Source organism: Hyposmocoma kahamanoa, unplaced genomic scaffold (genome assembly GCF_003589595.1).
Source record: "Hyposmocoma kahamanoa isolate Upper Pololo Valley unplaced genomic scaffold, ASM358959v1 62, whole genome shotgun sequence".
Taxonomy (NCBI): Eukaryota; Metazoa; Arthropoda; class Insecta; order Lepidoptera; family Cosmopterigidae; genus Hyposmocoma; species Hyposmocoma kahamanoa.
In genome coordinates this window covers 20,119,912-20,128,853 of record NW_020653850.1, presented here as the reverse complement: position 1 = coordinate 20,128,853, position 8,942 = coordinate 20,119,912, and positions in this window count along the sequence as shown.

Sequence of the window (8,942 nt, the reverse complement as noted above, 5' to 3'; positions counted from 1 at the left end):
CAAATACACACATCAAAAAAAGTTTGCGATCACTTCGAAAAACTGAAATCTTTTTTGTTACTGTATATTATATTATGATTTTTTCTTCTTTTTAGATTCTTTATTTAAAAATAAATTAGAACATAAAACAATGACCCCGTTCAATTGTTTTTTCATATAAAAAGGCTTTCAGTCCTAGCTTACGCTCATTCAGAAATCTGATTTAGTCAATTATAAGCGATTCAAGATATTTTTCGCGGAAAGTTGTGATTGAAAAAATGCCAAGAGAATTATCAGAGGTTTTACGAGCTAGAATAGTAACTTTGAGGGAAGAAGGATACACCACGAGAGTAATAGCACGCAGACTTGCTATATCCCAATCCTGTGTCGTGGCTACGTTGCAGAGGTATCACGGAATGGGGAATTTAGCTGACCGACCCCGCAGCGGTCGCCCAACTGTTTTGACAGCTGCCCAAAAGCGCTATATTAGATTGCTGGCAGCCCGTGATCCAACAATCAACGCCACTAAAATAAAAGCAGAAGTCAGGGCCGCCTCTGGGCTTGAAGTTAGCACGCAGACCGTTCGCAATTGCTTGCACCAGGCTGGATTACGAGCACGGAGGTCTTGGCGAGCTCCGCTCAATTCACGGCAACGTCAACAACGAAGATTGCAGTGGGCTAGACTTCGGCAAAATGACGAAGGTGAGGACGAAAACATTTGGCAAAACTGTCTCTTCGTTGACGAATCCCGAATCAGCACTCATCCAGATGACCGACGTGTCCGTGTCTGGAGAAGACCAGGCGACCGTGAAAGACAAAGAACTGCCACTGGAACAGTTCAGCAAGGCGGAAAATCGGTGTCCTTTTGGGGTGGCATTATGATTGGAGCTAGAACGCCTTTGATCCCGTATCGGGGCTTCATGACCGTAGACATGTACAAAGCAGTTGCTATTGATGATATCGTCAGACCATTCCGAGTAAACCATGGGCACCAATTTGTACTGGTCGATGATAATGCGCCCGCACATCGAGCTCAACGAGTCAATCCTGCTCTTCAAAAATACGATATCACACGATTAGACTGGCCTGCCGGCTCGCCCGACTTAAACCCAATAGAGCACGCGTGGGATGCTCTTAAACGAGCAGTATGGAACCGTGAGCCACGTCCCCAGACAGTTCCAGAGCTCAGGGAAGCCGCTATTGAAGAATGGGATAGGTTACCCCAGGAAATGCTGGATAACTTGATCCTCAGCATGCCCAGGAGGATCTTCGCATGTATTCGAGCCAGGGGAGGAGTTATTTTATATTGAATTCACACCTTTTAATAATAAATTGTTGTTTAAGTTTAATTAAACAGTCTTTTTCTTTCTATGAAATTTCTATCACTATTACATTATGATTAATGGCTCAATTTTTTAAAATAAATAATAAAAAATAGTTTTATATTTTAATTTCAAACAGGGTATTCCTATTTAAAGAAAGCATACAACATAGATTTTTTCTTGATAAAGTTAAATTTAAAGAATTATAGGAGCTTATGCTATTGATCGCAAACTTTTTTTGATGTGTGTACCTCGAAAACGATACGCAACTTGCCCTTATTCGGAAAATCGTGCCCGCCATCTTGGATTTAGAAATGAGTGCCATATTCGTAATGAGCACCACCAAATACCTCGAAAATGTTACGCATATTGCATTTATTTGAATACTCGTGTCCGCCATCGTTTATTCAGATATAAATGCCATTTCCATAAGGATTACCAAACATTTTTTTTTTTTAATTCTTGTCACTTGACATTGTCAATCGACAAAATCGAGCATATCTGTAGGCACCTGATCGATATTGTCGATCGACAGTAACGATCGTCAAAATCGAGCAAATCTGTAGGCACCTGATCAACAATGTCGGGCACATCTGTAGGCATCTTTAACTTAATGATGAGTTAAGCAAGATACAATTTCCCCACTTTTGAGGGAAATGTTATGCAATGGCATCATTATTTTTATATTTGTGTGCGTGCCGACGACCGTAGATACAAGTTGCTTACGCCTACATGAACTTGATTTTTGCCTCACTTGTGACCATTGACTTACAAATAAATGGACGACGGGTCTAATACGATAACCACGAAAAAAATGTCCCAAGTCAACCTATTTAAACGTAGTGACATGTAAAGGAATATGAAAAAGCTAAAACGTTGAATTTAAATTGTAATGTCATCGCAGTACTGTCTAATTTTGCTTTTGTTAGGTCATAGTACGAATTTGACAGGCAATCCAAACTACAGGCTTAAATAGGATTGCTCTTGGAGCTCATAGAAGGTCCCCTGTATCGCGATTAGCAGTCCTCTTTAATTATTGGACCCGCTTCCCCGCAAGTACCCCGTACCGTTGCTCTGCGCAAGTACTTTCGTTGCCCAACTGTATGGTTTGTTAAACTGTGGTACAGGTTACCTATAATCTCAGTACAGAGTAGTAAAAAATCCAACCTTAAAAGTTTGTGGAATTACATCTATTTGCCAAGTTTTATTGAAATTGGTTACCGGAAAGTGTGCGACACCGGATTCATCCCCTAGTTTACCACCCTTTAGAGGTGAAATATTTTCTTCAAATTTAAATAGGACCACTATTGAGGTTCCTTCTTTCTCTTTCCAACAAAAAAGAATCTTCAAAATTGGTTCATAAATATTAGTTATCGCCTAACATACACACAAACAAACAGAATACAGTCGAATTGAGAACCTCCTCTTTTTTTAAGTCAGTTACAAACTAGGTTTCTTTACTTCTTGTTACTTTTTTAGACTTTCAATGTTACTGAATTCAAATGTAAATTTATAAACAAACTTGTCCGTTATAAACAGTATTATTAAGATTGCATTTGTCTGTCGCAATAATTTTGTTTGAAATTCAAATTCTGCAACTAGATAGAATCACGTAGCTCGAATAGAAAGTCGTTCGCCGTTCTGTGCAGACGGCATTCGTGTTATATGATTCCGAAAGCTGAACTATTCTATGAATGGAAAGACTCGTGGAATTAGTAAACGTGCTACATTCTAACATTTTTTTAAATCAAAGTGGAAAATCGTTTTTGCCTCGCAAGACAACTTTATATCGTACCTCTGGTATAATAAAGCCAAATGTGATCATACATCAAAGGCGCTTTAATCTAATGAGTTACAATATTATAAAGAAATAAAAAGACTTTTTCCTCAACAGAAAACATACCCACAACAATATTTTAAGATAAAACAATACTTAAATCTATGTCGAAGAAAAGATGAAAGCTTCAGCAATTTGCTGGTTTTCAGGCTTCATCTGACAAGTGTTCGCCGCTGGAGACACAATGGCATGTAGAGACGAGCAACTTTTCGATATATATCATGTAAATAAGACAGTACCTCACTCACTATATACGTTAACAACTGAAATAACAAACCTTAAAACTTAAAATGACATACGTACCGGCCACCGAACATACTGCACTTAGCAGCAAGAAGTATTTTACTGTGTACATACTCGAACGGAATTCAGAAGAATATAGAGTCACGAATTACATGGAACAAATTATGTATTTGTGAAATTTTATCGCTCTCCTATTTAATTAATCATAGAAAATGTTTCGAGTTCTTAGGTTTTCGCGATTGTTACACATAGGTAATAAAACAATTTTTCCGGATTTAAATAGCGTATATTTGTTTTTTGTTTCAGAGAGCTCATGGTGTCTGCGACAGTAACCATCTGGTAGGGGAACTTCAGTATATAAAGCAAGTCCTACATGCGAATAAGTTGAAGATTCCACGCCAATGCTGCAGGCACCGTGTGAAACCACCAACAGTCAAGCGAAGACCTGCCATTTTACCTTACGTGAGAGGTGTTACAGACAAGATCGGAAGAGTCCTCAGGCGTGCATCTATCAAGACCTATTTCAAGCCCCTGAGGAATATTTCTCAGTTCAGAGACTCGTGAACTGTAACGTCCCCTTTGAGGAGTTTACAAGCTTGACTGTAATTGCGATCTCTCTTATATTGGACAAACGAAGCGAAGTATTTATACTCGCGTCAAAGAACATATAGCTGATGTCAAATACCGTCGCGTAAACAAGTCTGCAGTCTGCGAGCATGTCATGGATAAACCTACACATTCAATGAAATTTGGCAAACCCCAGGTCCTTGCAAAAGAAATCTGTTATCTATCCAGGATGCTACGGAGGCCATTGAAACAAAATCCATACGACCAGTTTGGGATTCAGTATTTCCTCTGATGAAAAATCCCAAACAGACATAAGACTGCAGTACTAATTAATATATTTTAATTTATTCTAATTTTTATTATTAGTTAATAATAAATTGAACTTAATAAAAATTCATTCAATGAAATAATTTGTAAAACGTAATGTAGCGTAAATTGGAATGTTTTCTTTGTAAAAATGAAAAAAGGGAATGAATTAATAACTTTTGTAACTATAGTGAAAAATAGGGTGGCTTGCATTAATACTAGATATAACTGGTTGAAGACTGTACTCAATCGTGACCATGGGACCTGTAAAGGGCCCGAAACGTCGGTTTGTTTGCAAAAACAAATATACGCGATTTAAATCCGGAAAAACAGTTTCATTTCCTATAGAAACTGTTAGCGACTAATTTCGTTCGTAGCATCTTTTTAACTCCTACCGAAAAGTTGTCACGCCGCAGATGCGGCCTTATTACACTAAGGGTGTGACAGCGGTAATTGGCGAACGGGAAGGCCTCAAAATTTAATACTTAATTAAATACAAATGAAATGTAGTTATAATTTTTTTGATACATGAAAATAATAATAATAATAATAATAACGTACACACTCAACATACCCCCCGCACTAGGGAAACCCTGTGTCGCGAGTGCCATGGACACACACGTAGACAACCACAAATTACACCCAAACTCAGAAGAGAAATAAATGTAGGCCATACAAATATTTCTCCCGACCCGGGAAAACTCCCTCTTCGGGACCTCTGCATGACAGTCCGGCATGGTAACCGTTCGGCCACGGAGGTAGTTAAAATAGCATCCAAACATAAAAAAATTTAAGTGCATTGGTATCATTTAAACTTTAAAGTAATATTGTAGAAAAAATGTGATGAAGATTCACAACGAGGGAAACCTGTCATAAGCTTTACTTTTAGCCTATGCATTATGTATAATCTCAATACAGAGTACTAAATAAACCAACCTCAAAAGTTCGTGGAATTAGATCTATTTACCAAATTTTATTGAAATCGGTTCCCGGAAAGTGCGCAAACCCGGATTCGTCCCCTAGTTCGCCACTGTACGGGACTTGACACAGGAGATAATAAGAGTCGGTGCCCACTGCTTAAAGTATATTGAGAGAAAAACTTTTAAATTGGAGCGTGGCAAAATCAGCCATTAAAATAATTGCTCCTTATAATATTTAGGCGCTATTTATGATAATAAGTCTTCATTCGTGAACATTCCGCCGGGCCGTTGAAAGCTTGCCTTTCAACCAGTAATGCTTGCTTCAGGAAGTGGACAAATTTTTGAAAAGGATCTTATTACAATTCCTGTAGGAGTTTTGATATCAGCCACTCTATTGACGCCATCAGTGAAAGGAAACACGATTTGTAGCTCGACCCAATTTCCATTTTAATGGTGGTAGATTGTCCTCCTTTAGAACTGCTAGAGCGTTCATATTCAATGCGTCTTTACAAGTACGCCATTTAGTCCTCAGTTGAAGCTCTGAGACATATTCCTTGCTCCATCTACACCAAAAATGTTGTCGAAGTTTTTCGATTTGCTGGAAACGATTCAAGAGATTGTTAGGCATTTCTTGATAATTCTGGCTTGGTAAGCAAGTGAGCGGTCTACCGATGATAAAATTTACTGGTGTCAATGGCATTAGGTCTTCTGGATCGTTCGAGCGAAGGGTAAATGGTCGTGAATTTAGGATTGCTTCAATTGTCTCCGTGGCCAAACGGTTATATAAACTGCCACGCAGAAGTCCCAGTATCGATTCCTGGGCCGGGAGAAATATTTGTATGGCCTACGTTTATTTCTTTCGTGAGTTTGGGTGTAATTTGTGGTTGTCTATGTGAGTGTCCATGGCACCATCGACACAGGGTTTCCCTGGTGCGGGGCTATGTTGTGTGTATGCGTTATTACATGCTAATTTGGAAAAGTGTTGTATAAAACCCTTCAAAAGTTAAGTTACAATTGCCCAACACTCTTTGTAAGTGATATTTGGTCGATTTTACACCAGCCCCCCACAGACCTCCGAAATGTGGGGAATAAGCTAGAATAAAACAGAAATTTATTTCTTCATTGGCGACCTCAGACGACAGCGACTCACAATTACTTTTTAAAAATTTTGAAAGGTCGTTGTAAGCACCAACAAATGATAATGAAAGTGAAACCATATTGTCGGAAAATATGGTTTTGGGTTACGCGCAATGAATTGAAGCTTATATGTACTTGAATCCAGGTAGACAAAATCCGGCTTGGACCATGTATGAAAGGACCATGTACGGGACTTAACACAAGAGATATTAAAAAGCAGTTCTCACTGCTTAAAGTACATATATTGAGAGAAAAAAAGCCTTGAATTGGAGAATAGCAAAATCAATCTGTCATAGCCGACGGAGACAGACGAAGAACCTCTAGCTCCAGGTGATGATGATGTAGAGATCAAAGCTGTGCACGTCACAGTTGAGGCTACGGTGCAACTTCCCGACGACACCAGATTCTCCAAATACTGGCGACTTGTAAGGAGCACTACATGTGTCTTCAGAGCCATACATGTCATGACCCGTAAGAATTGCTTTCCACTCCAAGGTGAGCTGACAGCGGACGAGGTAAGGGCAGCGGAGATGACCTGGGTGAGGCGCAGTCAAGAGAGGAGTTTCGGAGACGACATCGCTGCTATCAAAAGGTTTAACTACGCCAGTAAAGATAGCCCATTACGCCTACTGACCCCGTACCTGGACGACGCCAACATCCTCCGTGTTGGAGGAAGAATCGAGCGGGCTGATGTGGAGCACGACGCGAAGTACCTGATGCTGTTTCACCCGAAGGACAGGTTCACTCAACTTCTGGTCCTCCAGTACCACTTCGACGCCGCCCACACTGGCAGAGAGTCGGTGTTCAATAACGTAAGGCAACGGTACTGGGTCCTAAACGGCAGGAGCGCCGTGAAGTCAGCGTGAAACGACTGCCAGGAATGCAAAAACAGACGGGCCAAGCCACACCCTCCTCTCATGGGACAGCCTGCTATCCGACGTCAGGCTTCAGAGCGGTCACCGGCCATTCACTTACACAGGCTGATTACTTTGGTCCCATGACAATCAAAATTGGTCGCAGACACGGAAAGAGGTGGGGGGCTTTGTATACTTGCCTTACAGTTCGCGCCGTCCACGTTGATTTGGTGAATGACTTATCCACAAGCTCAGTCCTCCTTAGCCTGTGACGGTTTACAACGACACGCAGCTGTCCGAGTGTCATATACAGTGACAATGCTACGACGTTCCGCGATGCCGATCGCGAACTCAAACAATCTGTACAAGCTATTGACAAAGACGAACTTTTACGTTTCGGAATTATGCGCCAAATGGACTGGAAGTTTATTCCCCCACGGACAACACACATTGTTTTGTTTTTTTTTTTTGTACCACACATTGTAGTTGCTGGGAGCGCCTGTTAAGACTGGACTTCGTGCTACACTTAAAGATAGGACTCCAGACGAACAGACTGTACGTACTGTTTTAACCGACGCAGAATCATTCGTGAACAATAGACCTTTGACGCATGTGCCACTTGACAATGATGATGACTTACCTACCTTTGACGCCCAACGACTTCCTGAAAGCTGACACAAAATTTATTGACACACTTTTAGGACAAATTTGTGACGGAGACAAGCTCAGACGCTCGCAGATCTCGCCTGGAAGCGATGAGTCCGTCCTTACCAGGCGAGACAAGTGGTTCCGATCCCCTGATAAGCCGCTAGCCATTGGCGACATTGTGATCGAGGTGGACGACCAACTGCCTCGGGGACAATGGCCCAGGGGCCGCATTGTTAAAGTATACCCAGGGGTAGACCACCAGGTGCGTGTAGCTGACGTACAGACAGGACAAGGAATAAACACACGACCGATGACGAAACTGTGCAGACTGGATGTTCGCTCCTCACCCTAGTATGAGTCTTCTGATACTGGAGGGGAGAATGTCACGTCCAGCCTCCATGGATGGCCAGATTGACCGGTCACAAAGACAGATTTACTTGACTGACAGAAATTTGAAATTAGACCGACTTTGTTTTGGACAAAAGACGACGACCGACCTTCCTTTCTTTGACAAACTTTGACTTACAATTATATGGACGTCGGGTCCGCGCTAAAAAGTGTCTGCACTTGTAAGGCGCTAAAATCGTATACAGAGCGCCAAACCCCGCTTTAGTCTTCATTTGTTCGGCTGACAGCGCGATACTGCGATGACATTACAATTTAAATTTCGAATAGGTTGACTTGGGACATTTTTTTCGTGGTTTTTGAATTAGACCCGTCGTCCATTTATTTGTAAGTCAATGTTGACAAAGGAAGATTAGGGCATTCCTGACGAAACCTCCGACGTGAGCAGACCCTCTTTTTAACAAAAAAGAATCATCAAGACCGGTTCACAAATGTTATCGCATAACATACCTACATGCAAAAAAAAAGTAAAAAAAAAACATACAGTCGAATTAAGAACCTCCTCCTTTTTTGTAGTCGGTTGAAAATACCTCATGTAACGCCGTTGGTTTTCTTAATAAATAAGTAAAAAAGTAGAATAAATATCTAAAATAAAGAAATGTATACAACGAAAAGAAAGTTAAATACAAATAGTTTTATAGGAATAATAAGCAATAAAATAACATTCCAAATGTTTTTAAATCGGCGTACGTTATCAGGATATTCATATAAATGTTACAACGTT